General features: G+C 43.7%; 1 protein-coding gene across 3 annotated transcripts in view; it reads left to right on the top strand.

The window, feature by feature from the left end:
- Positions 1–5408: 5408 nt before the first annotated feature.
- LPAR1 (lysophosphatidic acid receptor 1) overlaps positions 5409–19247 on the top strand; it is a 133154-nt gene continuing 119315 nt past the window's right edge. Inside the window, exons 1-2 of one of the 3 annotated variants that reach the window (XM_044265151.1) lie at positions 6998–7128; positions 8453–8567. The gene's annotated coding sequence lies outside the window, so the exon portion shown is untranslated. Of the gene's footprint in view, positions 6163–6997; positions 7129–8452; positions 8568–19247 lie in introns of those variants that run through there. The other 2 variants (XM_044265150.1, XM_044265149.1) reach the window with 2 other exon arrangements.

The following is a 19247-nucleotide window of genomic DNA, read 5'->3' on the forward strand; positions in this document are numbered from 1 at the left end:
TCCCATCTTAAAAAAATGTTATTTTTTAAGAGAGTGCTAATTATCTCAGCATCATTAATTAAACAGATCATCTTTGATTTACTAATTTGTGTTGACTTATCCATCATTTATATGAATGGTTGTTTCTGAACTACTATTCTCTTTCATTAGATTATTGAATGACATAATAGACCCTGCAGGCCCTTGTGGTTCTGTTTCTGAACCTGCTTTTCTTGTTCATTAGTTATTTACCAATCACTGCACCAACACCACATTATTACAATATGAAGCTTTTGATATCTGAAGGGGAAGTTTTTCTTCCCTATGCTTCTTCAGAATTGTCTTGGTCATTCTTGGCCTCTTCCAATTCTACATGAATTCTGGAATCACTTAGTCAAAGTCTACAAAAGACCCTGTATTACAATTTGGAGTAGACTGGTTTGTGCTCATGGAGTCTTCTCATCTCTGAACATGATTCATCTCTACATTTATTTAAGCCTTTCTCTGTATTTCAGTAAAGCTTTATAATTTTCTCCACAGATATGCTACCTTTCTATGAATTTTTATTGAAGTTATAATAAATATTGGTTTCTATTATGAGTACAACCTTTAAGAATTCATCTTCTCTAATGGGCTGTAGTTTCTTTTATATTGACCCTTTATCCAACAATGTTGTTAAACTCTCTTATTTGTTCTATTACTTTATTAGATTTGCTTGAATTTCTTAGCAGACAACCACATCATCTATAAATCATATTTTCTCATTTTCTGACCTTTATAGCTTCTCATTTCTGTGTGTGTGTATTATATAGGCAAGGGGCTTCAGTACAATGTTGAGTAGAAATGGTAAAATGGTAAATCTGTCCTTGTGTTGCTGACTTTAATAGAAAAATGTTTAATGAATTAAAATTAAGAATAATGTTTCTAGAATTACGTTGTTGATAGCAACACTTTATTGTGCTCATGAAATTCCTTCCTTTCCTAGTTTGCTAAGATAAAAAAATAAATGAATGACAAATTATATTTTTTAATATTACGTCATTGTTACATTATATTAATCTGATGAAAGAACTTTTTTTTTAAGATTTTATTTATTTGACAGAGATCACAATAACATTTTTTTAATGCTTTTTGAGATTTGGCCAATAATTTTCCTCTTTTCTTTTTTTTTTTTTTTAAAGATTTTATTTATTTATTTATTTGACAGAGAGAAAGATCACAAGTAGGCAGAGAGGCAGGCAGAGAAAGGGGGAAGCAGGCTCCCTGCTGAGCAGAGAGCCCGATGTGGGGCTCGATTCCAGGACCCTGAGATCATGACCTGAGCCGAAGGCAGAGGCTTTAACCCACTCTGCCACCCAGGAGCAAGTCAAAATGCATCCTTTTTTTTTTTTTTCCCCTTTCTGATTTTGATATCAAGATTTTATTAGTTCGTAAAATCATCAAGATGCTTTTCATCTTTTTCTAATCTTTGAAACCATTTGAATAGAGATCATCTGCGATGATTTCATAAATCTTTCCCACTAAATCCTTGAGCTTTCTTGTAGGTAAATTTAGAAATGCAAATTCAATTTATTTAATGGTTATAGATACATTCATGTTATAAATGTTTTGAATCAACTGGTTTTATAAATTTATATTTTGCTAAGAAGTATTTATTTTAGCTAAGTTTTTAATGTTCAGAAGGGATATAGGACTATACTATTCTTAGTATTAAAAAATTGTACTGTAACTATAATTATAATCTCATTCATAGTCTTTTTTTTCTCCACTATCCATTTTACTAGCAATTTAGCTATTTTTGTTTGATTTTTGTTTTATGACCCTTTCTGTGGTTCCTTTGTATATAGGTGTCTTATTAACTCTAAAATTATACACATGACACATGTTTTTTGATCTTCATTTTCTTTTCTTCCCCCTCCGTTTGTTTTCTATCAAAGCCTTTTCACTTGGCTAAGGAACATGATAGAAAGGGAATTGCTAGTCCTTGATCTGCTGCAGACGAGCTAGATTTTTTGGCCAGAAATGTGTGATGAGAAGCAGGTGAGCACAGAGGCACACCATTGAGGGCTTCCATTTCATTGCCCTCCCACATGAATGCTGTGCACACAACCCCAACTTCTCCTCCCCATTCCTGGAGTCTCCCTATTCTACTTCTACCCTCAAGAGCATTTTTAGAAAAACAAAACAAAACAAAACAACAACAACAAAAACAAAACTAAATTGGGCTGTCTCACCCACCTCTGCTGCTGGCCTTTTAAAATAGAAAGGTTTCCTCAGGAGAATGATTTCTTTCTGGCCAAAGGAAAAACACCAGAGCAGCACAAATGCCCCATTTAAAGAAGGAAGAAACCTATGCCCCAGAGGCACCTGAAGAACTTTCCCAGCAGGCTGTGTTCTCTCAGGGTATTGTTTCACCGAAATATATTTTTTGCACCAGTCTCTACATTACCAGAGCAGAGGGAAAGTTTCCAACAGATCTTTCTGTTGATAGTTTTGATTACTCTCGTAGAAAATTTCAAAGATTTTTTTTGCCAGACGAAAGGGAACATGGGGAGGCCGGCCAAGAACTGGCAAGACCAGCAGTCCCTTTCTGAACGAATGATAGAGCCTAACGCAGTGACAGCCAATTTTTCCATCCTAAATGCTTCGTCAGTTTTAACTCTTGGACCCTTAGCTAGATAACATTAGTAATCCAACGAAGTCTGTAGTATCCTTTGAGATAAGAGTGTAAACTGTACTTGAAATACTCTTCATTAAAATTCTCTTCATTTTGCTGAAAATATTTTTTTCTCACATTTGACAGCACCAGCTGTCTTTGAGTCTTCAGCTCTGCTGAAGTCATTTGAAGAAACAGATCTAGAGAAACACTGCTTGGCAGAGGATAAGAGAGAAAGGTTAGAGCAGAAAGCGTTTGGATGACTATCCTGGAGAGAGAATGGTCTGAATGGCAAGAGGGCCACAGGCAGGTAAAAGCACTGAAGAAAGTATATCACAGTATCCTTCATCTCTATTGAAACATCAATGTTTCAATATTGAAAACATTCATAATCAAGAATATGAAGAAGACTGTTCAAATATATTACCTTACTTTGATAAAGACAACTCAGAATCCAGTAAAATAGACTATGCTGCTGTTATTATCCCATTTTACAGAGGAGAAAACTGGCTTATTTGGAACACAGTACTAGTTGTGATGAATTAATCTCTGTGCTGAGCTGAATTCTGTTTTGGATTTCATTTTCTCACTCCCTTTTACACTGGGCATACAGCTTACATTGGATTTGAAAGTTACTGTTCTAAAGGTGGTTGCAGAGCAGTCTTATTCAGACAGGTCTACACTTGTCAGAAAGACAAGTCTGTCCAGGCTGACCTTGAATTTTGCCCTCCATTTCATTTTAGGCCAGTAGACCAAATAAAGAGGAAATAAAGTATTGTGCAGCAAATAACTTAGAACTCTTGAATACATATATGTCTTATGTGGATAGAACTCCCCATTGGATGTTAGGACAACAGAGTAGGCAGTTATATATTAAGGCAGTTAATATATAATCAAAACACAAGCAGCAATATCCCTTAAGATGGTAAGGGAGAATCAGTATATTCAAAAGTACTCAAGGGCAGTGGTAAACAAGAAACTCATTTACACTTTGACTTATGAGGAGGGGCTAGACATTGAAATACTTGTTTAAATTAAATAACCTATAATGCTTATTGATAAAATTAGTATCATACTTTTTCTATTCTAAATAAAAGGTAGAATATTCTTTTCACTAGATAGTAAAGTTTTGGCATTGAGAAACCTAGTGGTAAATAAGTAGTGTGTAATCAGGGGACATGAAAATTAGCTAAGTGGGGGTGCCTGGCTGGCGCAGTGGGTTAAGCTTCTGCCTTCGGCTCAGGTCATGATCTCAGGATCCTGGGATGGAGACCCAAACGGGGCTCTCTGCTTGGCGGGGAGCCTGCTTCCTTCTCTCTGTCTCTCTCTTTCTCTCTGTCTGACTCTCTGCCTACTTGTGATCTCTGTCAAATAAATAAAATCTTTGGGAAAAAAAGAAAGAAAATTAGCTAAGTGATTTTGAGTTGTGTAGAGCTATGGTTGAAAACAAAACCCTTTCAGCATATATTCTTCTCTTCTTAGCAATATATACATTGTATCATACTTAGACTTTATAGTGGATATGGTCCTATTTGTCCAATATATTTTTTGAGTGTAAGATCCATGCTTCTCATCATTTGAAATAAGAGTGTGTACATGCGGGGCACCTGGGTGGCTCAGTGGGTTAAACCTCTGCCTTTGGCTCGGGTCATGATCCCGGGTTCCTGGGATCGAGCCCCGTGTCGGGCTCTCTGCTCGCCAGGGACCCTGTTTCCTCCTCCTCTCTCCCTCTGCCTGCCTCTCTGCCTACTTGTGATCTCTGTCTGTCAAATAAATAAATAAAATCTTTAAAAAAAAAAAAGAAAGAGTGTGTACATGCATTTCTATATTGTAATGAATATATTGGCACCATGCATGTATTACCATTTCTAATTTTTCACATTCTAAGTGGAATATTGTAAAATAAACCATAAATTGGTAGGAAAGGAGAGAAAGTGGAATGTATGGTTTTTTTATAAAGGGGCGCTTGGCTGGCTCAGTCCCTATAGCCTGGGTCTCCACCTCCAGGTTGTAGGTTCAAGTCTCAAATGGTGTGTAGAGAGTTCTTTAAAAAAACAAAAAACAAAAAACACACACTCACACACACACATGTATACACATATATACGTATGTATACACACATATATACATTATACACATATATACATAGGTATATGTATATACCTATGTATACAGGTATACACATGTACACACATATATATGTATATATACACATATATGTATATACACACATATTTTTAAAGGAGAAGGATTTGAAAGATTATTTATTAAAAAAAATGTTTTATTTATTTATTTGACAGAGAGAGATCACAAGCAGGCAGAGAGGCAGGCAGAGAGAGAGGAGGAAGCAGGCTCCTTGCTGAGCAGAGAGCCGATGCCGGGCTCGATCCCCAGACCCAGGGATCATGACCTCAGACGAAGGCAGAGACTTTAACCCACTGAGCCACAGGCGCTCTTGAAAGATTATTTTTTTAAAAAAGAAACCGCTTTAGGTAGTAACTGACTAGTGGACAGGTCTTAGCCCTGCGCATCCTGTGAAAACCACAGGCCAGCACGGTCAAGTTCTAAGCAATCGCGGGCAGGAGCGGGTCAGGTCCTAGTAGAAGCACACCTCACTTGTATCTAGAAAAGTTTGCATCCCTTCCGAGAAGTCTTCCCCTCTCCGCCCACTGCGGTTTAAAGGGGCCTCTCCTTTCGGAAAGCCAGAGATTACCGAGCGACTCCCACCAGTGCAGCCCCCCATCTCCGTTCTGCGTTTCTTCCTCCCACGCAGTTACCGTCCCGATGAGCGAGTCCCCACGCCACACCGCTGTCCTGGTCTCTTATGTGTCCTTTCAGGCGAGAGAGCACTCAGCTTTTACTCCTAAACAGCTACTTTTGAGGCGTGGCGACTTGGGCAGCGGAGCGAGAGGCAGAGAAGTGCCCCAACTGCGGAAATCCTGCGAAGCTAAGGGTGGGCAGCGGGAGGTGGGTGGGAGGTGGCGCGGCTGGAAAGCCCCCGAGGGAGCGGGTGTTGACACAGGACCACGGCGATCCCCTGTGGCTGCCACCTTCCAGAGCTCGATCCCCAGGCCTCAGTCCGGCGCCGCTCCCGCCCACACCTCCAGGTGTGCATTCCCCGCCCTTAATCACTCTCCTGCAACTGGTAGTTTGCACTGAAAGTTTGACTGGGAAAGCGGAAGAGAAGCGTGTAATCCCGGCTCCGGAGATCTAGGGGAGCCCCGTCCCACTTGCTGTGGTCTGCAGATCGAGTCAGCGGAAAACTCAGACACAGAAACGCGTGCACCTTTCTAGCCGAAAAGTCGACTCTCGGCTCTTTGCAGCCTCGAGTTACAGGCTGTGCCGGGAGAAACTTTTGTGTCTTCTGCAAAGTTGAGAAGCTGAACTACGAGAGAGGCCCAGACTTCAGGGGTTTTGCTGGCCCGCGATGTTTTCCAGAGCTTTTCGAGGGGGAAGAGAAGGGCGACAAAATGAAAACGCGCGGTGCGAGGGAGGCCCCCCAGCCCAGCAAGCTGGCGGGCGCTGAGGTGAGCGCGGGAGGGGCGAGCATCCGAGCCGGCGGCCGCGGGTCTCCCCGACCGTGGGTCACTGGGGGCTGCGGAGGGGGCGGGGGTGAGACCGTAACTGGCGGCTTCGGCGCCCCTCCGCCCCCGCCCAGCGGCCGGTGCCCGGAGGTCGCCATGATGGGGGAGGGGGCGCGCCGAGGGTCGGGGCTCCGGGGGCGTCACGCCAGGTGACGGAGCGGGCCAGGGGGAGGGAGTCGGGGGTGCGGGAGTTGCTGACTGGTGCTACGTGGAGCCGGCAGAAAAGAAAGAAGGCGGAGGAAGAAAGGAGGCTGGCGTCCCCGCCGCGGCCCCGGCTCTCCCTCGGCGCCCCCTCCCCCGCCGCCCCGGCCAGCGCGCCAAAGCGCGAGCAGGCGGCCCCAGCGGCGGCTGGCGCTCCCCGGGGCGCGACTGCTCGGTCCGCGGCGAAGCGCTGCCCGGATCTTGGGCGGCCTGGGCGCTGGCGCCGCGGAGCCCTCCCCGGCTTCCCCCGGGGGGTGGGCGCAGGGGGCGGCCCCGTTCCGGGCGACGGCCGAGGGGGTGGGCGGAGGGCCGGGCGCCGGCCGGGGGGAGCGACCGCGCCGCGGGGGACCAGCCCGGGGGGCCAGCGGCGGGCGCAGGTAAAGGGGCGGGCGCGGCGCGGGGCGGGGGACAGGGCGCGGAGCCAGTGGCCGCCGTGTCGCCTGCGCCGCCGCACGGCGCGCCCGGCTCGCACTGTCCCGGGGCAGACAGGCTTTGTGGCTGTGCGTGCGAGTGTGCGAGCGAGTGTAAGTGTGTGTGCGCGCGCGCGCGCTCGCCTGGGTCGCCTGTGGGTGGGCGTGCGCGCTTGCGAGCTGGCCTGCGGGAGGCGAGGCTCTCCTGGCCTCCGCCGCCAACCAGTTGACCGAGCCCCGGGAGGGAAGTTGCCGCAGCCGCCCGGGCCGCCGGCCCTTTCGTGCCACCCCCGGCCAGGTCAGTGCGCCCCGGGGCCCGCGCTTGGTGCCGCGTTTGCGTCCCGGACCCGCCCAAGTGACACGTAGGTGGCCTCGGGTTACCTGGGTCTCGGTGGGAGCGCGAGAGGGAGCGCAGGGGGTGGAGGGCTCGAAATTACCCCAAAGCCGGGTCGGGGTGGACGTGGATCGCCGGGATACCCTGCGCCCCGCAGCGCGGAGCTCCCGCACCACTTGCTTCTCTCGGGTGACTCCTTAGTCTCTCTCCAGCTGCGGACTTTCAACTTAGTTTCTGTGCAGCCGCCTAACAAACACGCTCAGCAAGTAACTGGGAAATTGAAGGCAAGGGAGGGACCTGGCTTAGAGTTGGTGGTTTTGAAACCGACAGGCTCGTTTGGTTTGTGTAGGACTAGTTTGTTATGAATGGATTTACATTTTATTCTTGTTTTTTTCTTTGCTGCCATTTGGCCTTTGGTGTGTGAGGCATGACGGCATCCAGGACTTGTTGCTGCCTTCGGTCTGGGGCCCGAGATTGTTGCTCTCTGTCGCTACTTCTCTTTCCTTTCTTGTTTGTTGAAATCTCTGGATTTTTCCTAAATGTGGGTTTTCAGAGAGTGCTCCCTTGTTAAAGTTGCACCGATTCCCATTGGCATAGGTGCACATTTGCAAACCTGAATATCGGAACCGTGTAACTGCCGGTATTAGGATAAAATCCTCTATTCCTTCAGGCTCTAACAGTCCGTGTTTTTCACTTATTTGCATAAGTGTTGTTTGCCCAGCGTAAGCATAACTGTGAAGCCAGAGGTCTGTGATTTAAAGCCTGCGATTCTGGTTAAAGGGAGACTGCACTGGGAAACCTTTTTAAATTTTAAGAAGCGATTCCCTTGTCAAATAGAAGAGTGGGCCTGAAGGAAAGGGGTGTATACTGACGTTCTGATGGTTTGGACTGAGCTAAATTGCGTTCTGTCTGTCTGTCTCTCACACACACTGTACCATCTAGTTGTTTCTGTCCTCGGTTCTCTAAATCTGGTAGGAGTGAGCAAATTTGCCTCGAATGCAAAACTGTGAATAACGATTAGCACTGTTAAGTGTGTTAAGTCTGTGTTTTACTTCACGCTGTTTAATTTGAGGATAAAGAAGCTGAATAGGGAAAGAGGTAGTGCGTAGGGGGAAGGGACCAGCCAAATGCAGGGCCAGGCGGGAAGAGTGGGTTGTCCTAATCTGAGCCTGTATGCTCACCACGTCCCCTAGTGGTACCACCTCAGCCAGTCAGGTCCGCTTTTCTTTCCCTCCTGGTACTCATCTGGAAAATGGAAGGATTTAATGATCTTCACTGTTCTTTCCAGCTCCCCCAAGTAATTAGAACCTGAAGGCTGGTTATCCTTTGCTGGAACAGTACGAAGAGAGTAAAGTGTGAATGGGTTATTCCAGAAGGGAAGTGAGAGGGCAACAGGATGAAAGGTAGGAAAACAAACAAACAAACAAAAAAACACTGCTGTACGAGATGCCTGGAGGGGTGGGTAGGGCTAGAACCTTGACCTAGGGGGGTTGATTTTCCTCTGTTTTTCTTTCCTCCTCCACAAGGGCATCAGTAATACTCCCCCATACCCCCTCAGGCTTCCATTATTCTCTTACAGTGAGTGAACTTGTTCAGCCTTAAAAGTGATCTGATGTGAGGGTAGTCTCTGTGGTGGGAGCTGACCAGCTTCCCATTTGCCCCACAGCTGCCCAATGCCGTGGACAGTCACTCGGAGGATCTCAGTATCCCTGTGAAAGACGGGGAAAAATACAGAGATGGGAAGGGCAGCTCTTTCAACAACTTGTGTTTGGAAACTTCTATTTTTATTTGAAGCTAATATTTACCAAACAGAAATTTCATTAAAAAAAATTATACCATAGATTTTTCAAGGCCTTATTGAATCTGCTCTGTTAGACTGGGAAATTCAAAGAAAGTGAAGCTCTCACTTGCTAAGTTTTTTTGCTACATAATGACATTCAGTCCTTAAGTTTGTGATTTTTAGGGCCAAGAATCTTATTTCAAATGCTTAGTAAGGAAAGTTGCACTCTGGGCAGAATACACTGTATCATTTTCAGTGGGAATCTCCAAGTGTTCAACAAATAACAGTTAAAATTTAGTTTAAGGTCAAGATTTTAATGTCTGTGCTTAATGTGTGGCTGGTCTTTTTTTAGTTTTTTTTTTTTTTTTTTTTGTACCCATATGCATACACACTTGAGGAACATGATTTATTTTAAAAGTGAAGTGTGATATAATAAAACTGGGAACATAAGCTCTTGGTTTAAAGTCTCAAAGTTTGCTCTGGCCTGGTTAACTCAGCATCATACTATTTGGTTTCTTGTTTTTACATATCCTGCCCCCTCCCTCCATCCCTTTTGTGTTATTACTTAAAATATCATGTGGGGAACTATCATGGATGCCTTAGAAGGTTGGGAAAAAAGGAGAAGATTGTAATTGAATAAGCAGTTACTGAATTCCTCCTACAGAGAGAGACAGAAAGATGCTAAAAAGGAGGCTTTAGAAGGAGCAGCAGTGCAGAGGGGAAACATGCAGCTAACATAGTAGCTGGCTTGCATAACCAGGTGGCAGCTGTAGAACCCAAGAACCCTTGGCATGCTTGGGAATGGAAAATGAACTTCTGACTCTGGGGAAGACTTCATAGAAGGGCCTTGAAGGATCCTTAAATGGATGCATCTCTTAAAAGATGAATGGTGGAGAATGAAGATATAGTTGGAGTCTGGAGTATTGAAAGCTGGAAAGGGACCAGACGGTAAATTAGCGGGGACCTTGGATGTTATTTTAAGAAGTTGTGCTATGTGGGGTTGGGAAGGACTAGGCATTAACCCCCAAAATGCCAAAGGACAATGGCGTCGTGAGAGGTGAAATGTGTGAAAGGACTGAACTTTGATTCCTTTACTTTCCATTGTAACTCATGGCTAGTGAATTTTCGGGCACTGCTGCCAGCTCATCCAGATTATATAAAAATGATAGAATAAATGATACGTAGTTTCTTCCTCCACAGTCCTCCCAAACTGATAGTGGTCTTTTGAGAAATTTCATTGAGCAGGAATTAATGATGCTTGTGAGGCCTTTTGAGCATGTGAGTTAAAATCACTCTCCAGGCCCAGAGCTGACCAAGAAAGCATTTTGTTTTGTTTAGGAAAGGGCCTGCTAGTTAATGCTAATTTAAACATGACTCTGATGGCAACCAGCATTCTTGACCCTGTTTATCTTATACATAGTGTTTAACCACAGCGGTTGGATATTTGTTGTGCAGAAGAGAAAGAATTATTATTAGTTTTGAAATGGGACTAATGGCCTTGTAAAGGGGAGGAGGAAAGGATCCAGGGAGGAGGTGGGAGAGAGCAATACTTTGGGGACTGCAGTGAGGGCTAGACCCAACCCTGAAAATCCTTTTAAACGTAATTCCAATAGAAGTAGCTTCAGGGTATAGATGAATACTTCTTTAAGGATCTCCTTTCCAGGGGCACCTGGGTGGCTCAGTGGTTAAGCCTCTGCCTTCAGCTCAGGTCAGATCTCAGGGTCCTGGGATCGAGCCCCGCATCGGGCTCTCTGCTCAGTAGGGAGCTTGCTCCCGCCCCCCCTCTGCCTGCCTCTCTGACTACTTGTGATCTCTGTAAAATTAAAAAAAAAAAAAAAAGAATCTCCTTTCTAGTAATTTTTTTCCCTCCTGTTTTTATTTCCTCCCTAAATCTCCAGAGCTATGGTGTCTAGTTCATAACCTCTCAGATAGGAAGAATCTCTTTGGGGCCGGTCTGTTTCTTCTCCCACAGTGCTTCCATGTCACAGGTACAAGTGGGTGGCTTTTCAGCTGTAGGTCACAGGTGAGCTAGTCTGGCTAAGTCTTCTAATGCCTTGAATCTGGGGTACCCAAGAGCCTTAATAAAAAGAGATTAGGCAAGCTGTTTTTTACTATCTTCTGGAAACAATTTGAATGGAGGATCCTCCCACCAGTTTTATCTTTTACAAGGGAACCAGGCTTTGGCATGTTTAATTAGTTAACTTGAAGCAGCCCAGGGTTGTATACTCTGTTTCTTAGAAGGATACTTTGTTTCTTCAGTTTTTAGGGAGGGAAGTAAGAGAGGATGGTGGTGATGGTGATTTTATTTAAATGCCCTGACATTTTTTTCCTGCAGGTTAGTATGATTTCGTAGTAGCATTGTTGTTACTGACTTACGGAGATGGGGCAAAGAAGATTGTCCTACCACTTTAATGTTAGCTCCTGTCACCTGATTGCCGCTATAGAAACATGAACCTTGAACTTCATGTAAAATTCAAAATTCTTTCAGAAATGAAAGAGGACTGTTGTACTGTGTGCATGGATCGAGGTTATAATTTTTTTTTTTTATTTTTGTAGTACTATTTTTGAAAAAGTGCTAGAATGACAGGGCAGAATCTTAACTTTAGTGCTAAAACAAACATGTATAAGCTTGAATGAGCTAGAGCAGGCTGTGTTTGTTGTATTTAATATGGAGATAAGGGAAAAGAATTTCAAAACCAGAAATTTAAGAATTTCTCTTAAAAAGAAAGTTTGACCCATAACACCTGGTCGTGGGTCTCTCTGGGGGTGGGGATTTCCCAGGTTGAAGCCGTTGAAGGGAATTTTGTTCATTACAGCCATCATAGGTGCCTATGCTTACGAGGGTGCTCCTATGAACCACTTCTTTGTAGCAAGTTTCCCTTTATCCATTTCCTTAAATATCAAAACAAGGGACTAGATTTGATTTCATGTAAATCTGTCATCCTCGGTTTTCTTTGTCTGTTTAAGTGGTTCTCCTTGATCGGCCTGTAAACTGCCTTCATCCTGAAATTCTGCCCTAACAGAAGGATATTCCTGGCTCTTTGGAAGGAGAAATAATTCAGGGACAGTGGAGACCAGTTCTCCCCAACTCTAGCAGCACTGCAGTGACTGCCTACTGTGTAATAAGCATTGTGCTAGGTGGTCGGTGCTGGGAGTCCTCCAGGAGGTACAGACATGTTAACAGATTCCGTGTAACAGGTGATTCAGTGCAGCACGTGTGAGGAGGGAGATGAGTGCCGGGCAGTATGGGAGCACCAAGCAGGGACACCTGACCTTCAAGGGCGTGGTGGTGGTCAGGGTCAGTGAAGGCTGTTGAAGGATCAGGATTTTGAAGGATGCTAGGAGAGAAATCAAGGAACCTAAAAGAGAAAAAAGGGATCAAGATAGAGGGAATCAAAAGGCTTTGTATTAGGGCGCCTGGGTGGCTCAGTGGGTTAAGCCACTGCCTTCGGCTCAGGTCATGATCGAGTCCCGCGTCGGGCTCTCTGCTCAGCAGGGAGCCTGCTTCCTCCTCTCTCTCTCTGCCTGCCTCTCTGCCTACTTGTAATCTCTCTCTGTCAAGTGAATAAATGAAATCTTTAAAAAAAAAAAAAGGCTTTGTATTTGTAGCAAATAGATTTGCTTCTATTGCATTAAGTCAATGTTTCTCTCTTTGTACATCTGTAAAATGGGAATAAGACCTGCATTATCTGCTTGCTAATTCTAGTTTTCATTTACTTTTTCCTTACTCTTTCATTTGTTCATTTATTTGTCCCATAGTCAGTGGATATTGGTTGAACACCTGCCATATACTGGGATACAGAAGAAAACAAGATGTGTAAGGTTCCTTTTCAGGGAGCTCTCATTCTGTCGTACTGTTTTAATGGAAGTTCTTTTGAATTGCTTCAAATGTGGAGCATGATTGTGGAATTATTCTTCCATTTGAGTCGCAGTGGCTCCAGGTAAGTTAGCCTTTTCCCTCGTAAACAGGAGAACACAGAGCCTGGTATTCTCATTGTCAACTTATAAACTTGAATTTTTTTCTGAGATTTACCTGTTTGTGTCAGTAGTAGAGCCAGATGCAGCTGTGTCTTACCTGTAACCTTGACGTGCTTCCATCTCATTTTGGATATTTTTATTTTATTGTTTTAAAGATTTTATTCATTTGAGAGAGAGAAGGAGCGCAAGCATGAGCAAGAGGGAGGGCAGAGGGAGAAGCAGACTCCACGTTGAGCAGGGAGCCTGACACGGGGCTGGATCCCAGGACCCTGACACTGTGACCTGCGCCAAAGGCAGATGCTTAACAGAATGAGCCACCCTGGCGCTCTCATTTTAGATACCAATTTTGACCCAATGTGTGTTTAAGTTTCTATATTCAGTTTATGCTTGACTAGAATAATCCAAATCTAGTGTTCACTGGAGAGTCAGAGTTCTTTTGAGGCCACCCTATCTCCGGACTTTGCTGTTAATGCGTTTTACTGGTTTCCATCCCAGGGGGAGTGAACACAGTAGAAAGGGTTCTAACCAGAAGAAGGTCGCTGCATCCATTTATAAAAAGATGTGGATTTTGTAATGATCCAAACAGTATAGATGTGTCTGAAGTAAACACAATAACCTCCCTCAGCCCCTTTAACCTTAAGCATGCGATGTACCTTCTTTGTCAACAGTGGGTCGCACGGCCTTCCACACTTGTGTTTCTGCTCGTGCAGATCTACAAACTTGCCGTGTGTGTAGATATTTCTATGTGTGCGTGCAGGTCTGTTTATAGATACCCAGGTACCTGTGTGTCTGTGTGTCTGTGTGCACACGCTTGCCCCTGTCTCTGTTTGTCATGAAGGCTGCTGCCAGGGCTCAGATGCTCGAAGTCCCAGCAGCACGTGAGGCTTTCCTGAGCCGGCGCAGTCCGGTGTCACTCCGTGAGGCTTCTATCAGAGACGGACGTCTGGCTGTTAGGAACAGGGAGCAAGAAAACTATTTCCAGCTGCGTGATAACCGAGACAACAAATAGCATTGCAAAGAATGTTATTCTTACAAGACTCTGCTTCATCTGGGTGTCCGGTGAGGGGAGGAGGGGCCTTGGGGAGCACGACTCTGACATATGCGAACCTTTTGTTGGGAGGAAAACAAGACGTTTGCGGTAGGCCCAGCGAGCATGGCCCCAGAGAAGATAGGTAGAGCTCCTTATCCGTGGCAGGTTTCGTGGTGCCGGTATTAAGTGAGCACCTTCTTCGAAGTCTGTAATCAGACGGCGAGGGAGGGGGGCTCTTGCTAGTAAGGGAGACTCCTGGCAGAGACAGAATTGCCTTTTGTGAAGGAGCTGCTTTGCCATCTTGGGCTGTGATTTGGTGGAAGAGGGGTTATTGTCCCGTCAAGAAAATGAGGCATTCATTCTGTATTCAGTATTATATTGTAGTTCCATACAGAACCGCTTGCTGTCCTTGGCTTCGACACAGAGACCTAAAAGTTCAAAGGCTAGGGCAGGATAGCTGACTTCCAAATTCAACAGAATCTGGTTCCCTTGTCACTTTCTCTGAGACCTAGTCAATTCAGCTTCGTGCGGCCGAAATCCTGGTCCTGGAGCACTTCCATGGTTAAGTCCTTATGCTTGGCTCAGAACACTAAAGTAAAAAATGATGATGATAATAATAATAATAAAAATACATCCAGGAAGTATGGTCCCTGCTCTCAAGTAGCTCATAAAGATGGAGAACCATGAAAACAAATGCCCAAGATCAGGCGGACAATGATGAATACTTGAAACTGAGGTTTAAACCAAGTGCTGCCTGAGCATCTAGGATAGAGAGAAGAACTCGGCCTTGGAGGAGAGGAAGGATTTGCAGCAGAATTCTGGCCTCTGTGCACAGGCTGACTGAGCAGCTCGTTCCACATGGAAGCGCAGAAGGCCCAGGGAATGTGTGTGAGTGACTGGTTAGGGTTTGTGGCAGAATGATGGTTTGCTTTGTGTCAATCTTGCAGTGCCCACAGAAGGGGGCAGAGTCACTGGGGAGCAAAAAAAAAAAAAAGGCGTGTCGAAGCCTTTAGCAGAGGGTGTGTGACACTATAAGAATTCTTCCAGTGAGGCATGTCGGTTTTAGGCAAAGATTTTCAGCAGGTAGCTGGAATGAGTTTGAAGCTTGGCTGAGAAGTCAGAGCTTGGCAGTATTGGGGAGAAATTGTTATATGTCAGAGTAGATGCCAGTGAAATTTATGGGATAAGCTGAAGAGCACTTTTAGAGTGAGAAGAGTGGTATATATACTCCTGTTTTTTTCAATATACAAAATGTCCTCCCCCAGCTTTATTGAGGTATAATTGACAGAAAATGTTAAGATATTTAAAGTGTACAATGTGATGATTGGATGTACACATACATTGTGAAAGGACCCTCACCCTCAATAAATATTCTTGGTGTTTTTTTAAAAATATTTATTTATTTATTTATTTGACAGAGCAAGAGAGAGCAGAAGCAGGCATAGAGGCAGGCAGAGATAGAGGGAGCAGGGAGCCCGATGCTGGGCTTGATCCTAGGACCCTGGGATCATGACCAGAGCCGAAGGCAGAGGCTTTAACCCACTGAGACAGCCAGGCACCCATACGTGGTGTTTGAACAAGGACAAGATGTATTTTGATTCTTCAGGCTGTTTTTCTTTCTAGCAGGTGATTGAAATAGTCTTACAGGCTGTATCACACATTCCCTCGGCACTCACTGCGGCTTCTCTTGATGAGGCAGTCCTGGGATCATACAGAGGAAGAAGTCCCAGCTCGATGTCCCTTTGGGTGCATGAAAGCTCCCCAGACAATTCATTTTGGCAAAGGAAAAGACAACTCTGAAACGAATCAGAACACCAGTGGTAGTTTGGGGGCTGAGAGGAATTGCAAAATATAGTTTTAATTTACCGCGGGACTCAGAGCAGTGAAAGTGCTGTTACAGTCATTGCTACACTAGAAGACAAGCTGAGAAACTCAGCGAAACTCTGGAAACTCCCCCTAGCCAAAAGACCAGATGTGGAAACCCCAACAGGTTTGTCGTGGGTATTTATAAAATCTGGTCTAGTACATGTAAGCTTCCATTGGCTGATTAAGGTAAAAATAGGATATAGTACAACTTTGCTATTTACTTGGTCAAGAAAAAAAAAAAAACTTTTCTAATTAACAGTGTATTTCCATTTTGTGTCATTATATTGGCATGGCTTCCTGCATGTGAGCTAGGACAAGGACAAATCTGTTCTTAGTCATTCTTCTGTCTAGGCCGTTATGATTCTTTAACATTACACTCCTGAGGCACCTAGGTGGCTCCGTGGGTTACAGCCTCTGCCTTCGGTTCAGGTTGTGATCCCAGGGTCCTGGGATCGAGCCCCACATCGGGCTCTCTGCTTGGTGGGGAGCCTGCTTCCCTCTTTCTCTCTCCGCCTGTCTCTCTGCTTACGTGTGATCTCTGTCAAATAAATAAATAAATAAATAAATAAATAAATAAATCTTTAAAATGACACTCCTTTCCATTTGATAGTAAAAACAGTACGCGTTGCTTTTAGAATCTGGAAAGTACAGGAGCCTCAGCCATAGTGCTGTCCCTCAAGAATAACTCCCTCCTTCCATTTTGGGATCATTTTTTGCAGTTTTTTGAATATTTGATCTTCCCCAAGAGTTGATAGCATCCCATGTTGTGTCCTAAGTACACATGCCATTAAAATCACGTTTAATTTCCAGTGACAATCTGGTACAATGTTTCATATGTAACATGTTTCATTATTTCCCATCTCTGCTTGCTTGGCTTCTCGACCACCTTCAGGTGCTGGTGTTCCCAGAGCCCCAGCCGCCGCCTTAGTGGTCTCCGTGGGCAAGCAGTGGACTGTGGCTTCTGCCGGCAGCTCTCTGTTCCCTGGTCTCTGTATGCTTGCTCTCTTTCCATTTTCAGGTCTCCACTCAGTTGCCACCTTCTTACTGCAGCCTGCCCTAATGACTTCATTTAAAATTGTATATGACCTTTCCCATTTATCGAATGCCTGATAGATTTTTTTTCCTCCACTGTATTGTCTTTTGACTTCTTAAGTGAGGGAAAGTAGTTTTTAAAAATTTTTCTTTCTTACTGCTCTGTTCCCAATGCTTAGTACAGTGCCTGGCACATAGTAGAACTCAGACTTTCTGAAGAAAGTCTTTTGAACGGACATTTTTTAAATTAAAAATTAATACACTGAGCATGTTATATAGTCCATAACGTATGCTCTTGAGTGCTTGGGATTTACAGTCTAGGGAAGGAGGCAGCCTTGAACAAGTAACCCACAGTGTGATTGGAATGATTGAGAAATCAGGGTGTCCTGGAAGAGTATAGCAGGGAGACCAGTTTTGGGAGGGTGGGAAGAGATTCTTGGAGAAAGTGGTGTTTATACTGAGGCTGGGAAGATGAGTTAAGTGAAACTGGGAGGTGAAGATGTGAAGAGAAGAGACCTTGACAGAGAAAAGGAAGGGGTGATTTGATGGGAAAAAATTAGGAAAATAAGCAAAAAGTCTGAGCCTCACTTCTTAAGTTGAAATTAGGTCATTTGTTTTAAATGATGAAATTGTATAAGGGTGGGGATTAATCAGCTTTGGCTTTTTTGACATATAGTACTTCATTTGCAGTAATTTTGCATTATCAGCAGTATTTTTGCTAATTTTGCCTGTCATTGAGGGAGGAGGAATTTTCAGTCTGAAAGTCGCAATATTTTTAACGAACCTAGCTTAAATTCTGTTTTGTGCTCAGAAAAACGCTGTAAAAAAATGTAAAACAATACAGGCGCAGTAAACATTCTTGCTAATACCTGACTTCATCAGGAACGCTACTGGTGGCTCAATATGACGTGGCCAATTATTGTTTTATTGTATACATGTAAACTTTGGCATAAACGTCTTTTATCATGTAACTAAATGAGTTTTGTACAGTTTCTGTTTCTGGTCAGCTGAGGGTTTTGTGATGCTTGGAAAATGCAGTATTTTCTCTATGTGACAAGTACAGATAGGTTTATTAATTCAGCCATTATAATATTATTCACATTTTCTATGCCCTGGTTCTGCACTGGAGTTGTCATAGACTGATAATGAGCCTTTAGTCTCTACACATGGGCTTTTGTCTATTTCTTTATAGCACTTTCTGTGTGTTAGCACAATATTCAATAAAGATTCCTATTGGGCCTTTATGAAGTGTTTATTAATAAAAAATAATCCTCTGTGCATTTGGAACTACTACTTTTTTCCAAATATACAGAGGATTATTTTATATTAATATAGTACCAATCTGCTTTTTGTCTTTTCTGAAAAGACTTCACTCATCCTTTCTGATTCTAAACTTTCAGTGTCCTTTTATTTAATATATTTTTGCCTATGAACATTTAGTTGGATTTTGTTTTAACATACCTCTTACGGGAAATGTATGGTTTTTATATTTATTGTTACAACCAACATGTTGGAACCTAACTCTTACCCTTAACTTTTTTTCTCTTTGTTATGAAAGATACCATGGCTTGAGTACGAAGTAGTAGCTTGCCTTTCCCCACCAATATTTAGTCATTTGGGCTTACATAAATTACATAATGTCTTTAAGCCTACAGATTTCGATTTGTAAAGAAGCAGCACACAAATCCTGCATTAATAGTTTAAAAATGTTTGGCACACTGAATGTGTTCGCTTTTACTATTTTCAGTGTTGATATGTTGTCGTGTGAACTTGATAGATGGTTGCTCCTGACCTACAAAAATGGCAGGTTTTGTGTGGTTCAATCTATTATTATGCTTTCTGCCTTTATTTTCTCTCTCTGTGCATTGTTGGTTCAGTACATCTATAGTATCTGAAGTGGCCAAGTTTAATTTCCAGTTTTACAACTAATTGCCTCCCTTTTCCAAATACATTCTTTTTTTTTTTTTTTAAAGATTTTATTTATTTATTTGTCAGAGAGAGAGGGGCAGAGAGCAAGCACAGGCAGACAGAGAGGCAGGCAGAGGCAGAGGGAGAAGCAGGCTCCCCACCAAGCAAGGAGCCCGATGTGGGACTCGATCCCAGGACGCTGGGATCATGACCTGAGCGGAAGGCAGCTGCTTAACCAACTGAGCCACCCAGGCGTCCCTCCAAATACATTCTTAAACCTGGGTTTCTCTGGTTCTCAAAATCAAAGAACTAAGTCACGTTGATCCCACTTCCCTGCACAACAAAGAATTTAGTATGCCTTAAATTATTCTTGCCTTCTTTTCTCTTTCCAATTTCCATTATACATTTATATGTAAATTTATATGTGTTTTACCTCCTAAATTGTAAGGATAGACTTCAGATTTTTGTCTTCTATTCTGTAATAAAATC

Source organism: Neovison vison, chromosome 9 (genome assembly GCF_020171115.1).
Source record: "Neovison vison isolate M4711 chromosome 9, ASM_NN_V1, whole genome shotgun sequence".
Lineage (NCBI taxonomy): Eukaryota > Metazoa > Chordata > Mammalia > Carnivora > Mustelidae > Neogale > Neogale vison.